The following is a 16,118-nucleotide window of genomic DNA, read 5'->3' on the forward strand; positions in this document are numbered from 1 at the left end:
GTAGGTAGAAAATAGCGTCTGGTGTAGATTAAAGGCAATCAAAGAGGCTATGAGAACTTGGACAATGGGTAGAGGAAAATCAGTCTAAAACTTGTGCTTGTTAGGGTAATTGGAAGAAGCCAAGAGATAAGCGAGGTGAATCTCTCTGATGGAGTCTCTTACATATCTGGCAAGGGCCTTTGGGCTATCATTCATTCGTTTGTTCATTTTTAAATTAAATATACATATATTAGGCATTGGACTAGACATTGGAGACAAACAAGACCAGTGCTAGCCCTAAGAAATTTGTATTAGGGGAAAGAGATACATAAGAAGTGAATTACAGGAGTCAGAAGGTTGTGTGGTGGTTAAGGTCTGGACTCCCCCATGGCCAACCGCGGACTGAGTTCCGCACTTGGTAACTTGTTTTTCCACTTTCTTTCTCTCTCTCTCTCTTTTGCCAAATTAAACATAATAATAATAATAATAATAAATAAGATGAAATAAAGTTAGAAAAAAGTCAGAACATGAGAACGGCCCTGCAAAAAGTCTGTAGAGAATCACTTATTAATAAAGATTGATTTCGTCTGATTTAAGCGAAGGATTCATGTTTACCTGGACTGGGGGAAGGGCTGAGAAATCTATGTTTTCAAGCAGATGTAACTGATGAAACAGGCTTGTTTCTAGAAGCTATTGTGGACCAGTCCAGACACAACGAGAACAGAATAAACACTGAAATGTACACTGCGGTGGGTGTCACCAAACAGGAGGACAGCAGAAACACCGTAAAGATGCAGCAGAGTTCAGATGTGCAGAGAACTTTGGTATGGATAGCCAGAAAAGAGGCAGTGGCCACAGAATAGCTTGCCGCTTACAATGGGAAACTACTGATTTAGCAGCAGACAAGTCCTGACATGGCTGTAAGTAGCAGCAGGCTTTGTTGGGAAGGGCTGTTGGACTCTCACCCAGGTTCCCATTCACAGAGACAGCGTCCTGGGTCATATTTTTGGCTGGTTCTCTCTAAACCTCTGGGATTTTTGTGCTTCTGAACCTTCTCTTGGGTGAGAGTTCAACAGTCCCTTTCTACAGAGTTGTCGCTACTTGCTAGCATGCCAGGTACTCATTTAATACTCTCCCCCACACCATGAAGGAAGCACCATGAATAGCCTCATTTAAGAAAATGTTCACATGTTAAAATATTCACTTTGTAAGCTAAATAATGTGATTGTATAAAAGAAAATGAAATGAAAAGTTAAAAAAAAAAAAAAGAAAACCAAGACACAAAGAAGTTAAGTACTTCCTCAGGGAAGCCCAGTGAATCAATGGCAGAGGCACGATTTGCATCCAGGTAGTTGTAACTCTAATGCCCACGCTCTTATCTTAGCCACTCTCTACAGGCTGAATCTACATAGTTTACACACGATGCTGAATTGTCTGGAAATTTCTTGCTGGTAATGATCTGGTCCATTCAGAGGGTCCCAAAAGTAGGATTGCCATATGCCTTGAGCAAGCCCAGTTCTGCTGCTCCACTCTAAGGACTTCTGAATTGCTCTTAAATCCTTGTAAGACATTATTTCCCATTAGAGGAAAGAACCGATCCTGTGGCAATTCCTCCAGCAGTATGGCCATCATTTAAATTAGTCTATGCATTGACTCGGTAATATATTTATCTGAGTCCTACTCAGAATTAGCTATGGAACAGGAACCAGCAGTTGGCGTAATGACTATGTCGCTGGACTCCCATGTAGTCGACTGCAGTTGGAGTACCAGACCGGTGGCTTAAACTCATGCCGGGTGTGTGTGTGTGTGTGTGTGCCCAAGATCCCGGGAGGAGAATGGAGAAGGGATTGCAGGGTGCCCATCCCCCCTGAGGGGGGGATTTCTCGCTTTCTGTCACTCTGGTGAGCACATGCACCCTATAGCAAAAAAAAAAAAAAAAAAAGAATTAGCTACGGAAGCATAAAATATGGTGGGTGTCCTTGCTGCATAGCCACCATCACTACCACTGCCACCAAATGCCATTTCCTGAGCTTCTATATGGCAAGCCTATGGAGTCAGTCTGACTAGAGCTCATTTTGCATCCGAGAAGACTGGTGCTCATACAGGAAGTACACTTGCACAAGGTCTCACAGTCAACGAATGTTCATGCCAGGTCTATCTGACTCGGGTCCTACTTGTGGAAACAAGAGCAACGACATAATTAGAGAGGCTGATGATGGCTTCAGAGTGGCTCTTGAGCTTGTCTCAGCGTGAAAGAACAATAGATGTTATCAGTACTCTCCAGGGCAGAGTTTTTACTCTCTATGTGGTATCCTTGGGTACCACTTCTTAAAGAAAGAAACAGAAGAAAACCTTTCCCTCTCCTATCTGGGAAACAAACATTTCTTGTGAAAAAGAAAGACACTACAGAAGTTTTCTTTTAATTATTTCTGATTTAAATATTAGTACTGAGTTTTGGTTCAAAAAAAAAAAGGTTACATGGCTGAAGACTATAGTAATTCTAAAGTCAGACTTTTTCTTTAAGAAAAGGAGACAAAATTTCAGAATTAATTCATCTTCTGACTATTTGGTTGGTAGAATATTTTTCTATAATAAATTTCACTTAAAAAAAAAAGCAATGGGACGACAATAGTTTTCTCTTTTTCCCTAACTTACTGGTAATTTTTCAATTTGTCGGGAAGCCAGAAAGTGAATTTCTTTGGAGGAAATGGAACGTTATATAAATATTTTCTCAGAAGGGTGATGCCCAGACAATATGAATTAAAAGTGGTGAAATGGTGTAACCTTTTATGACATCTAATTTTGGTTATGTTTTAGTGTATTGATTGATGAAATCCGACTTCCTTTTTGCTTGGTGTAGACCAATGTTATGGCTCCTGAACAAAAAGCCTAGAACTGAGCAAGCATGATAAGAGTAATGAGCACTAAATACACATTCCTTTCCAAACTGGAAAGGACACATTCCTTTTTTTTCTCCCAACTTGGCCAGCTAAGCTCAGACTCTACTTGTGAATAAGTCAGAATAAAATCATAAACTTCAAGTATGCAATGTTGAAAATGAATGGACAGAGTTGAATTTTCACTTAGAATGGATTCTGTGGGAAGTCAGTACTGATGCTAAGCACAGAAACGCCTCGTCTCTCCCTATCCCCCTGCTCCCCCTGCCCCACTGTGGATTTTCTCACTGCCCTTCCTCTCCTCTTGGCAGTAACGTGCTGCAGTCGGCCAGACAGAGGAACTGTCAGAACAGTGCTTTGGGGCACTGGTGGGGCATGACATGGTCACACTTCATTTCTTTTATTTTTGATTTTTGCTATACGGTATATGTGCTGGCTGGAGACAGAGAGGAAAAGTGAGAAATCATTCCCCGGGCGGGGGTGGCCATGCAATTCCTTTTTCTCCATTCTCTTCTTGGGATTTAGGGTATGCACGCACACACATGTGATTTTCAAGTCATTGGGTTTGGGACTCGAACTGTAGTCAGCCGTGTGGGAGTCCAGTGTCTTAACCATCATGCCACCTGCTGGTTCACTCCCCCCTTTCTAATGTCATGATTTTCACAAAGAATCTGGGTCTTTGTTCTTCAGGAACTAATTCTCAGTACGATAGGAGTGAACTGTCTAATGTTTTGTTTTTGTTGGTCTTCAAACCTGGAGGCAGCCCAGCCACAAATGGGGAAGAAACACTGCTTTTATTCCACTTGGTTACATGGGTACTTAGATGACAGCCTGGCATGATGGGAGGGCCCTCAGGGTTCTTTGGGAAGATGGAGCCCCTGAGCTAATGCTAGTACTTTTAGCCCTATGAGACTGGATCCTTACCTTCAGGTCACCCTGGCCACCAGCCCCTTTGCCTCCCTGTGGAGGACAAGGGGCTGGTGGAGTTTCTCCTCCTCGTGTTCCCTCTGCTCTTGCTCAGTCAAGAACATTCCATAGCTGAACTCCCTGGACCGGAAGCCTCGGTGACACATCTCTCGCTGGCACATCCTTCTCTTCCCTTTGTGTAGTCATTAACCTCTGAGCATTCACCTTGCGACAGAGTGGCCAGGGCAGTGGGCGTCAGCACCAGCTTGCCCCAGGATTGGCTATTCTCTACCCTACTGAGGCCGTGCTATTGATCTGTATCTATATTCTAGGCCCCCTTGTCCCCTTTAAGATGAATGCTCCTATTCATTTTTGTTCATGGGTCTCACATAGGGTTATGCTAGTTCATGAGACATATTTTGGTTTGTCCCTTCATCAGAAGGGGTCAGACTCAAATCCCTTTTCTTTCAGGTGTCCTGCCTTTTTGCAAATTCATGGTTCCAAAATGATTTATGGGGTAAAGGCAACACTATTTTAGCCGCTGCAGTGGGCGAAATGCTGATAGGTATGTTGATCTCCTCCACCAGTGTGTTCATTACTCAAGCCATCCCCTGTGTTAAGAGAGGATAACAAAGGATTTTGGGATGGATCCATATGACGATAACTGAATGTCATATTCATCGTGCCTCTTACGTGCAGGTAACTCTTCCCTCAAGAGTCCTCTGTACTAGATTTAATTTATTTCTCTTTATGCGTTGAAAACTTCTGCAATTGTCTCAATGCTTTTCTAAAAATCAAGTGGTGTGATGCTACAGGGGTTCTCTTCAAAGCACTACCATCACAGTTGGGTTCTCTCTCCTGACTCCAGGGTGATACCTTGTTGTTGAAGTGGCATGTCTTCCTTGAACGTTCACTCACTGTCTCCTTAGGCATGGACTTGCTGCTCTGAGAACATTCAGGTTCTCAGGTCTTAAATGCATCTTCATTTCTGTCCTGTGCTTCTGAAACAGAACTTCGGGCTTTGTCTTTGCAGGGAATCTCACCCCTCTTTGCCTCTGCATACAGAGGGAATATTTGCCAGTGCCTGTTCCTCAGGATTATAAACAACCTGCTGGAAAAATAGAATCATTCCAATACCAGAGAGAAGCTTACCCAGAGAGTTGCCAGGCAGCTCTAGGAAGGAAAACAGTATTTAGCTAGGATAAAATCGTATTAGTGCGTCAGCTCCTTTGATAGTAAAGCATACACTTTCTAAAGTGCTCCTTGGTGGGATTTGTGTTAGGTGCTCAAAGAAAAGCATAAAGACCAGGATAGAGACCAGCCAGTGCTGGACATGGAGACCAGAGGTATTGTCAATAGAGAAACCAGCACTCAGTGCCACGTCGAGTCTCCAAACCCACCACAGTAGCATAGGAGCGTTGGGCTCCGGTGATAGGCAGGGTACCCCTGTATGAAAGACTGTGCCTAAATCCTTTATTTTGTATTTGTGAACAATATCATAGTTACAGTGCTCTTGACATGTAATGAGAGTCTATGGGGAAATCCTTTCATAATAAAAATGTTGATCAAATGCAAACATTCCTAATTTATTAATGGACATTTTATAATCAGTTTTATTGAGGTGTAATTTACACACAATCAAAGGTGCCTGTTTAAAATATTTAATTCAACGTAAAGTGTACGGTAAACTGCATATGGTCAGTTGTGCATGCCCATGAGATCACTGCTCCAAGGAAGACATCGAGTACTACCCTTGAAAGCTTCCTTTTGTGTCTTTGAAGTGCTCTCTCTCTTTTCTGGGTCTCAGGCAACCACTGATCTGCTTTTCTTCACTGCAGACTTACTGTACATTTTTCTAGAATTTTGTACAAATAGTATCATGCAGTAAAAGAGGGTGATGGAGGAGAGGGGATGGTGGCCTGACCCTGCCGCATGGGGAGTGCTTTCTCACGTTTCCTCTCTTTCTGTCTCTTCTGTGAGCACGTGGGCTCTGGCACAAGAAAAAACAATTCACCCCGTAGTTGCATTTATCAGTGCCTCCCCCCCTTTAAAGTAGTGTGCTCTTTTATGGATATACTGCAGTTTGATTCTCCATGCTTGTTGCTAAATATTTGGGTTGTTTCTAGTTCTTAGTTATTATAAATAATGCTGCTATGAACATTCATGTACAAGTGTTTGTGTGGACTTACATTTTCATTTTTTTGGGTGAATAATAAGACTGACTGATTGGACCCTACAGCAGGTATGTTTACCTTTTTAAGAGTCTGCCACCGAATTTTTGTAAGTGGCTGTGTCATTTTGCATTCTTACCAGCGGTATGTCAGAGCTCCAGTTGCTTCACGTTCTCGGCAACTTTTGGCATTGTCAGAATATAGCATATTTTCTTAAAATGTAAATTAGTTGTATATATATATATATATATATATACACACATATATACATATATATAGAGAGAGAGAGAAAGAGAGAGAGAGAGAAGACAGAGGAAATATTTTATGATCAAGGAAAAGAGCTTTTTAAAAATACAGAAATGAGAGATACAATAAAATTTCTCACTTCTAGTAAAAATAAAAAATGCTTACTAATACTTTCTGCAATATAATTGCAATGGTATTTTTGGAGGCACCATAGGAGTGGCCTGTGGCTATGTCAGCCCTGTCATGCATCCTTCTCTAAACCTCAGCATCTATGGGCTGGAAACTGGGGGAAAGGGAAAGGAGTCCTGGGTGAGATCAGAGCCTGGCTTTATGTCCGTTTTTTGCTTCTTCATTTTTGGTTCATGTGCACATGCAGGTGCGTACCCAAGAGAGAGAGAAACAGAGAGGGAGAGAGAAGCACACTTGACAGAGTTTTGTCCTGCAGTGATTTCCTTTCCCCAGCTCTCCAGCTCTTCAGGATCCTGGGCACTTGCACGAGTGTCTGGTGGGTTTCCAAGTTGACTTGAGGATCTGAACCCATGGTTGGCAAGGCTTCCAGCCCTGTCTGGTACTTGCATTACTGCTGAGCCACAGTGGCTGGGCGTTTTGCTGCTTCTTGATCTTAACGTCTCTGTGCCTCAGTTTCCTTATCTGTAATGCAGCTGTGATAACGCTTTTAGCAAAGGGCTACTGTGAGGCTCAGAAGCAGATGATGTGAGAATTGGCTCTTAGCAGAGGCTATTTTCACATTTTCTGACTTGGAAACAATATTCACGAAAGCTGAGTTCTGAATAATCCTTTAATTGGCATATATCTTCAAGAGCATACTGGAAATACGAGTAAAAAAAATTATTCTGGGGGAACTAGCAGGTGGCATGGTGGTTAAGGTGCTGGATACTCCCACATGGCTGAATACGGTTCAAATCCTGGATCTGGTGACTTGCTTTCTCACTTTCCCTCTTTCTCTGTGTCTCTCTCTGGTCAAATTAAAAAATAAATGAATAAATAAACAAAAAACCTAAATAAATAATTCTTAAAATAAATTCTCCTGGATGTCTTTTACTTCTTAGCAACCCTGATAATTATAGACAGGCAGCACTTAAAGGAGAAAGATTGTGGCTCACAAAAGCTTAATTCTTTCCATTCAGTGACCCAAGCTTAGCATATTTTAGTTATCCTAATTTTAGATTTCAAACTCTTTGACCTCACAGAATTGTACCAAACCTGTCCTTTCCTCTTGAGAATTCTTCGCAATATTTCTCCAGCGAATCCCGTACTGTAATGAGATTTGTTACCACAATGCCTGAGGTTTCTATGCCGACGAGTCCTGTTTTCCAAACTAGTTGTTCTCCGGCCGGCAAGTGGGAACTGACTTAAGTTCAGAAACATTTTAAACTTCCTGAAAGATTAAATGGCCACAAGCACTCCCACGGATCCTCTGCAGTATTCTTTGTTAAGGTCAAGGTTTTGTGCTTTCTTTACAAATAGGACCATGTTTCTGTATTTCTTTCAGAAATGTGACATCCGTCAGAAGTTCTGCAGCCGTCAACGGAAAAGGTATGTTTTTCTTTTATTTATTTATTCTTTTTTATTATTTATTATGATTTATGTAGTCAATTGCTATACATCATTTAGATTGTAGAGAGATTTTACCCAACATGATATATGCCACACACCGGGCAAGTTGAGACTGCTACACACATCATTGACAGGCAACAAACCATATTTGTGTCCCACAAATGTCTTACCTCTCCATTTTTTCCCAAATTTCCCTTCCTGCTCTCTTCCCCTCTCCCACTTTCTTTCCCCTTTGTCCCCAGTGTCCATAACAAGTTTCAATGCTTTTATGTCCTCCAGTCTTTCAGTCTCTATCACAGAGTGTAGACAGTATATGTTAAGTGGAGACATACAATGTCTCTCTTTCATAGCCTGACTTGCTTCACTCAGCCACAGATCTTCCATGTTCTTCCACTTTCTATCAAATGCGGGGTCTTCTTGTCTGTTTTTTTATTTTTTTAATTAATTAATTTATTTTTACCATCTCTCCTCTCTAATGTTTTGATCTCCTGCTACTAATTCTTGATGATTCTAGTTTCCAGAACTTTTACCTGTTGTATATGAACATGTATCTTTGATCTGCCTTGGGGATATTTCCTATGGCATTGGACGCTGAAGACTAAAAATAGCAAGATGAAGCAAGAAGCATTTTCCAAAGAACTAAACCAAATAACGTAACCAGATTATTCTTGGTTATCTTGCAGATATCCATGTGACCAGACGTCTACAAATGGTGGTGAGATCATTTCTAGTCGCCTTTTAATCTGTTGGCAGCTGGCTTCTGAAAGCTGCTTGAGAATTTTTTTTTTTTTTTTTTTGCTCTGAGCCAAAGTCAGCCAGCAGTTTTGGAACTTTGCATAATGGATTGTCATTTTGACTTTCACAAGTAACTCTGTACAGTTCATTTTCCTTTCTTTCCTCATTTTAGCCTTTTTTTTAGGGGGGAAGGGAGGGAGGAGGGGTGGCTCTACTTTTCACAGTGGTTGCTAAGAAAGAATCTTCTCTGTTTATAGGCTCCTAACAAATAGCGACAGCTGAAAGACAAATATGGTGTTGTGTTTGCAGGAGGAGGATGGAAGGAAGCCAGAAATTAGCAGCCTCTGAGCACGAATGCTCACAATAAGGCCTTTGAGACTGTTTGTGGCATTTTTCTTTCACAAAATGCTTGAAATAATCTAAAAAGGTGTTTGCCTCATGCTTTCAATGACAAATTTATTTCCAGAAATCAACCAGTGTTTTATAACGTGATAGGACTGTAAAGAGACATGGTCTTTTTTTTTTTTTTTCTTTGCTCTCAAAGCTTTTGCTTAACAAGAGTCAAAACAGTGCGATTTGTATCCATTTTCAAAACGAGATTCTTTGACCTTTAGGTCAGAAGCTGGAGTGTCACAAATTAATAATGGGAAGCAAAGAGCAGATTCATTCATGTTCATCTTCCTTGCCACTTTGGGAGGATTTCCTCCTTTCTAGGTGTGGTTGCCCTAGAGCAGGTGGTGGGCTGAAGTTTGGAAAAGCATTATGCAAAGAAGAGAGAAAAATTGGTGTCTTTCCGTCAAATATAATACTAAGTGGGTATCTGGATTCTTCGTTTTATCATTTCAATATACAATTATAAAAGTTTTCTGGGATGAAAGAGAAAGTTCTGAAACGATGCTTACTGAAAAGAAAGCCTAGTGGAGGTGGGATGAGCATCTTGTCTTCTTCGGTCAAGAATAACTAGCACAAGGTTAGAATTGAAATGGGTGATGGGCCAGATGACGACTGTGGATGACACATGGGGAACCAGCTCTGGAACTTTTCTAAGGGCTCTTCACATACCAGTCAACTCATTCAATACTCAAGCAACACCAGCAGGTAGGTACTGTCATTATTCTGACTTAGGATGAAGCAGGGAGTTCAAATAACTTGACCAAGGTACTCAGTAAATGGCAGAGCGGTAGTCTGTGTCCAGGAAGTTTGGTTCAGAACTAGCCAGTGTAAGCACTGCACCATGCTTCCTCTATTGGGATCCTAGGGGTTCTTAACACCTGAACTCCTGTTTTTCATTTTTATTAAAACAGTTCTAGTTCTGGGCTTAACTTCCTGACCTGAGAAGGTTTTCCTCAATGATTGAGTAGGGGAGGGCATCTTGATTGCCTCTCCTCTTTTCTTCTAAGACTTCTCTAAGAGATACTGTTTTGTGTACAGAATCTTGGAAAGTCTTTGGAAGAAACACACAGAACTTTCGTAAAAAACAAAAATCATTAAAAGATTTAATGTTGATTTTTTTTAAAACACAGTATGTAATCCAAATCCAAATTTCCCAATTCAGTATAATTACTCCAGATTTTCCTCTTTAACCCAGAAGTGCCTGGACTAGCTATTTAGTCTAAATTCTAAAGACTGTCAGAAACCACCCACAGACAAAAGGCAGCAGCCTATGGATCTACTAGTTATAAGTGTTGAAATATTTGAGTTTCTCTGCCATATGATCCAGCAATCCCACTACTAGACATATATCCAAAGGAGAAGAAATTAGTATACTGTAGAGATACCTGCACCCCAGTGTTTAATGAAGCACTCTTTGCAACAGTCAACACAGGAAAACAACCTAAATGTCCATAACAGAAGAATGGGTAAAGAAAATGTGGCAGTATGCACAATGAAATACTATTCAGCCATAAATAAGAACAAAATCATAACATCTGAAGCAACATAAATGAGTCTGGAGGATATCATACTAAGGAAAGTAAGTTGGGCACAGAAAGAGAAATACATATTCTCACTCTTTATGTGGAAACTAAAAAAGATGACCTTGTAGATGTGGAGATTAGAATAGTGGTTACTGGAGACTGAGAAGGCAAGGGAGGGAGGAGGGCTAGAGAGAGGTTGGTTATTGGAAAGAATTATAGCTAGATAAGAGGAACAATTTCTAGAGAATACTTTTAGGGATTCTTTCTATAGTCCATTACTCGTATTATATAGTAAAGTAGGGCAACTATAGTTAGCAATGCACTGTATATCTCAGCCTCACTGAAAAAGGAGATTTTGAATGTTCCCAACTCAAACTAATGACACATGTTTGAGATGATAATAGGTTAATCATCCTGACTTGATCATTACACATTGTATTACTGTGCTGAAAAAACCACATTGCATGCCACCAATATGTACAATTATTATGCCAATAAAAGAAATATTGGAGTTCCTATTGGATAGATTTTGTTTTCATTAGAGAGTTGAACTGAGACACAGCTGTGTTCATAGACAACTTGATTAAACAGAGTTTTCCACTGCTTTCAAAGTGGAATTCCTCCTCTGGTGGGCAACATCTTTTCTCTCATTTTCATCTTTGGCAAGTGATTTTGTAAATGTAATACTTTCTTATTCCTTCCTGCCCTCTTCCCTAGAAACTTCTAGTATAAACTTTCTTTTCTACCAACTCAGATGATCACACAATCTTGGCACATTTATTTAAAAACAGACTGAAGAGCAAAACACTGGGAATGAACGACGTACATTCCCACAAACAGAAGACTGACTATGTTATAAAATGTGCCTATTATTTTAAAATAGAAATTTGATTAATTAGAAATAAAAACCTTGCTGTTAGTTTTAATATTTATTGAGCACATCATTTATATGGTAAGGAACTGAGGGCAGCCTTGGGAAGTTCCACCTGGGCAAGGAGGAAGAGGTGGGTTTCATAGTACAGGAAAGATGATACATATACAATGGGCTATAATGTAAGCCAGCAAATGCTCCATTTAGTGGCAAAATTATGTCCTTAGGGAGCACAGAGGAAGCAGCAGAGGGAAGAGTAGCACATTGATGACGGATTCATGGAGGAGATAATACCTGAGGAGAATTTTGAAGGATCCGCTCACTCATCCCCAAGATATTATTGAATACTTATTTATATACTCGACACTGTGACAAATACAGGGTGTTCAGTAGTGTGGAAAAAATAAAAGGCCCAGGCCCACCCTCAGAGTGGACACAGGTGTTGAGAGGATTATGCGCTAGCAGAGTCTGCACTGGTAAGGGGAGTCCGCCAAGAACAGTGATCTTGATGGCTGGAGGCACTGTTGGGCTCAGGTGTCAGCAGCAGGGGAAGCTGTCATATGCTATAAGTCCAGTTGGGGCCAGTTGTACATGAGGGATATTGCTCCAGAGACCAGGGTTGTCAGGCCACCACTCTATAGAAGTCAGCAGAGAAGACAGCTCACCTCTCACAGTTGCCAGGGGGACTCCTCAGGTTTCCCCTATACCTAGATTAACTTGGGAAGGGAGAAGGCAGGGGAAACACAATCTGTTAGTGAGTGTACTTCAAGCCTAGTGAGTGTTTACCAGAATTAGATTGTCTTTGACAGGAAAAATATGACATAATATTGATTGCTCAATTTGAGCTAGCAAATTTTTACTGCTGCCCAGCTGATGGTAGTTTATAGGGGCAGTTTATTGGGCTACATAGTATGCGATTCATGTGCATGAACTATCTAGAGCAGGCGAATTCATAGAGACAGAAGTAGATCAGTATTTGCCAGGAGCAGGGTGGAAGGGAGAATGGCAAGGGACTACTAATGGGCATGGGGTTTCTTTCTGGGGTGATAAAAATGTTCTAAAATCGGGACCAGTGGATGGCATAATGGTTACGTCACTGGACTCCCACGTAGTTGACTGAGGTTTGAGTCCTGGACCCAGCAGCTTAAAACTCATGCTGGGTGTGTGTGTGTGTATGTGTGTGTGCCCCAAAACCAGAGATGAGACTGGAGGAGTTGGGATTGTGGTGAGAAATATTCTCCTAGGTGGGGAGGGAATTTCTCGTATTCTATTTCTCTGTCTCTCTGCTAGTGCACACGCCCTATAGCAAAAATCTCCCTTAAAAATGTTTAAAAATTAGGTCACAGTGATAGTTGTACAATTCTGTGATGGTACTAAAACCCATTCGATGGTACATTTTAAAGGGATATGATGTGTGAATCATATCTGAATAAGCATGCAAGAATTAGATTGGTTAGGGGGCAGCAGGTGGCATGGTGGTTAAGGTGCTGGACTCCTACATGGCTGATCACAGTTCGAGTCCCAGACATGGTGGCCTGAAACTCACACAAGCTTTGTGCGCATGTGTGCACAGAATCCCAAGAGGAGAATTTAGAAGACAGGATTGCTACGTGGCCATCCCCCTTGGGGGGTGATTTCTCATATTCCCCCTCACTGTCTACCTCCGGTGAGAGCATGCTCCCTGTATTTATAAATAAGTAAATAAATAAATGAATAAATAAAGTTGTCTAAAGAAAATGGACACTGTTGTTTTCTTTACCTATATGAGTAGTGGTGAGTAAAGTCCACTCTATCTGATCATTTTAATAAAACATTGATTTTCCAAATATCCTTATCTTGTACCATGTTCGAAAATAGTCTATATATCACATCATATTGTTTCTACTAAAATAATAAACTTCATGAAGAAGTGCTTAGATAACTATGCACAAATAAAGCAGTGCATGGCTATGTGAACCCAGTGTGTGGTGACATGTATAAATGCAAATACCTCCTTTTAAGAAAGTATTTTACCTTTTCATTTCTTTCATGCTTTGAAGATAGATGATAAACATTATTTTCTAAATCGGGGTGCCTTTAGAAAACATACACACTGTAGGTCTTACAACCATGAACTATACAGAGTCAGCACACGTTTTAAAATGTAAAACAGTTTAGATTTTTACTTTTAGATCTGTTTATATTGTTAAACCTGAAAACTTGAATGTAGAAAGCAAATCACTATCATTCGTTTTAACAGTGAAACAACAAAAAAAGAGCCATTTCTTATGCTATTTTTATTATTCCTTCAATTGGTCTGGTTTAAACCTCACAGTCACTGATTGTACTTTTTTTTTTTTTTTCTTTTTAGAGGTTTATGTTATAGGGCGCATGTGCTCACCAGAAAGACAGAGAGAGACAGAGAGACAGAAAGCGACAAATCACCCCCCCCCCCCCAGGGGGGATGGCCACACCACAATCCCTTCTCCTCCATTCTTCTCTCGGGATCTTGGGCACGCACTCACACGCGCCCGGTGTGAGTTTAAGCCACTGGGTCCGGGACTCGAACCACAATGACTACATGGGAGTCCAGCAACATAGCCATTACACTAACTGCTGGTCCCTGACTACACTGTTTTCTTCAAACCCTAAAGCCAGCCAGGGGCTGAGTCTTGCTGGTTTTATTCTGTGATGCCTCTCCCATGCATTCTCACCACTGCTGCCCTGGTTTGGACTCTCATTTCCTCTACCTGGACTAAGGTCACTATTGGCATTTTGCTATTCCTGTTGCTCTTCTGGAAGCTTCTGGAATCATCTAAAGCTACTACTAAAGTTAACTGCTATCCAGGCCACTTTTCCACCATGTTTAACTCTGATTAGACAATTGTTTCCTTCTAAGTGTCTCTCTTTCCTTTTTTTTTTTTTTTCTTTCTTGTCAAAGGGTGTATGTGTTAGTTAGAAAGAGAAAACTAGTAAGTACTCTCAAATAGCCTGATCATGCTGCATTTTTTCTATATCTTCATCCTATTCGGATTTTGAGCATGTGTCTATGTTTTTAAAACTACTGGGTATTCTTTTTAGAAGACCTGTTCTTTTTCACGACACTTCTTAATTATTTACTGTCTGCTTTTCTTACTGAGTGGCAACGATCTCTGTTAGCTGCTTGAAATCTTTTCTGGAACACAGATGGCACAAAAATAAACTATAGACATTGGAGTCTTGATTATTATCTTGGTTTCCTATAAGTTTTACGCTCATGGCAGGTATAGTAGTCTCTCTCTGAAGCAACTTTAGTGCTCAGAGACATACCAAATACTTTGAATAAAACTACGCGTGATGTTCTCATTTTCTTCTCTTAAATTTTCTCTGTATCTTGCCCCGGTTTCTCTTAATTCTCTTTGTTAAGCTTCAACATCCTAAAGTCTCAGATTAAGACCTTATTCTCTCTGGCATCTTCTTGCTTTAGTGAGATACACAGTTTAGGCTGGCTCTTTTTCTTAAATAACTTTATAATGGAGAAAAGTGTTATTTTTTATGTTTTGAATAAAAACATGTTGTCTCTTCTGCCGTTGGCATTCATCTAAATAGCATAATTTTTTGTAAGATAAATCAAGGTAATATTCAATATTAATAGTCTGTGACTCAGATATTTGAGAAAGGATTCTTCCACCTCTTTATTAAATTAATAACATCATAAAGGACTCACATCAGAGAGTTTTTCTCACACTGCTGAGAAGAGACCCTCCATATCTGGCTGGACTAGGGAGGAAGGAGGTCGGATATAGTATTAATAGAAGTGAAATGAAAGCCTGACTATCTTCTAGTCCTGGGGCATGAGAGAAGGGTGGAGAAGGAGAGGAAGGATGAGAGAGAAGTGCTTCTACATTTCCTCTCTGGAGGTGTGTGGCGTTTGTTTGTTTGTTTGTTTTTGTTATAGGGCACATGTGCTCATCAGAGAGAGACAGAGAAAGTGAGAAATCACTCCCAGGGAAATGGCCACGCTGCAGTCCCCTCTCCTCCAGTCTCCTCTTGGATTTTGGGCACACCTACACATGTGTCTGGTGTGATTTTTGTGCTGTGGGGTCCAGGACTTCAAAGGCACAGTTGGCTATGTGGGAGCTAGTGCCTTAACCTCCGTGCCACCTACTGGCCCTGGAAGTGTGTGCTTTAAGGTGAATTACCTTCAAGAGAAATTAGGACCTTGAGCATAGCCAAGTGAGAGTCCTGTGACCAGGCAAAAGGGGCACTGGGCTCTATCTAGCGTTCCAGGCTGCCCTTGTGTTCTATATGATGGAGATGGGGTTGAGAGGGAAGCATCTACAATGACTCACTTGACGGCAAGGTGAGGGCAGCCACGGCAGAGCCTGGGAGGACCGCTGGGCCAGAGCTGGAGGAAGGGCATGGCACATACCCAGGGCTCTGCAGCCTGCAGGAGCTAAGAGGAGCTGAGTCAGCAGGAGGTGCTAATCCTGACCAAACCAAGGGAGATCAGATTGCCAGTTACATTGGCCTCAGATTCCAGCCTTGAAGGCCAGGAGATACACAGGGCACAAGGGACAAGCCCTAGAGACCAGAAGAGGTAGAGGACAGCATGCTCTGGAGCCCAGATTTTTCCCACCACCATAAAGATGTTAGACTCTCCTTAATTCACCCAGGAACTGTTCTGAGAAGGAAGCATGAGAAGCCTGGTCTGAAAGACTGAGAATTTTTATCCTGATAAGCAATTACCCTAATGTGAACACATAAACCTTTGGATTGGATTATGAAACAGGATTAGACATTTGGCTAATTTAATATATATATAATAATATATGTATATATATGTCTGTTTTATATAGTA

General features: G+C 41.0%; 1 long non-coding RNA gene across 2 annotated transcripts in view; it reads left to right on the forward strand.

Annotated features, from left to right (window-relative positions):
- Positions 1-7,593: 7,593 nt before the first annotated feature.
- LOC102484256 (uncharacterized) overlaps positions 7,594-16,118 on the forward strand; it is a 40,531-nt gene continuing 32,006 nt past the window's right edge. For both annotated transcript variants that reach the window (XR_336284.2, XR_001371294.1), the window contains exons 1-2: positions 7,594-7,756; positions 8,461-8,492. This is a non-coding gene — a long non-coding RNA (uncharacterized LOC102484256). The remainder of the gene's footprint in view (positions 7,757-8,460; positions 8,493-16,118) is intronic.

The sequence above is a fragment of the Tupaia chinensis genome, unplaced genomic scaffold, assembly GCF_000334495.1.
Source record: "Tupaia chinensis unplaced genomic scaffold, TupChi_1.0 Scaffold000685_1, whole genome shotgun sequence".
NCBI lineage: Eukaryota > Metazoa > Chordata > Mammalia > Scandentia > Tupaiidae > Tupaia > Tupaia belangeri.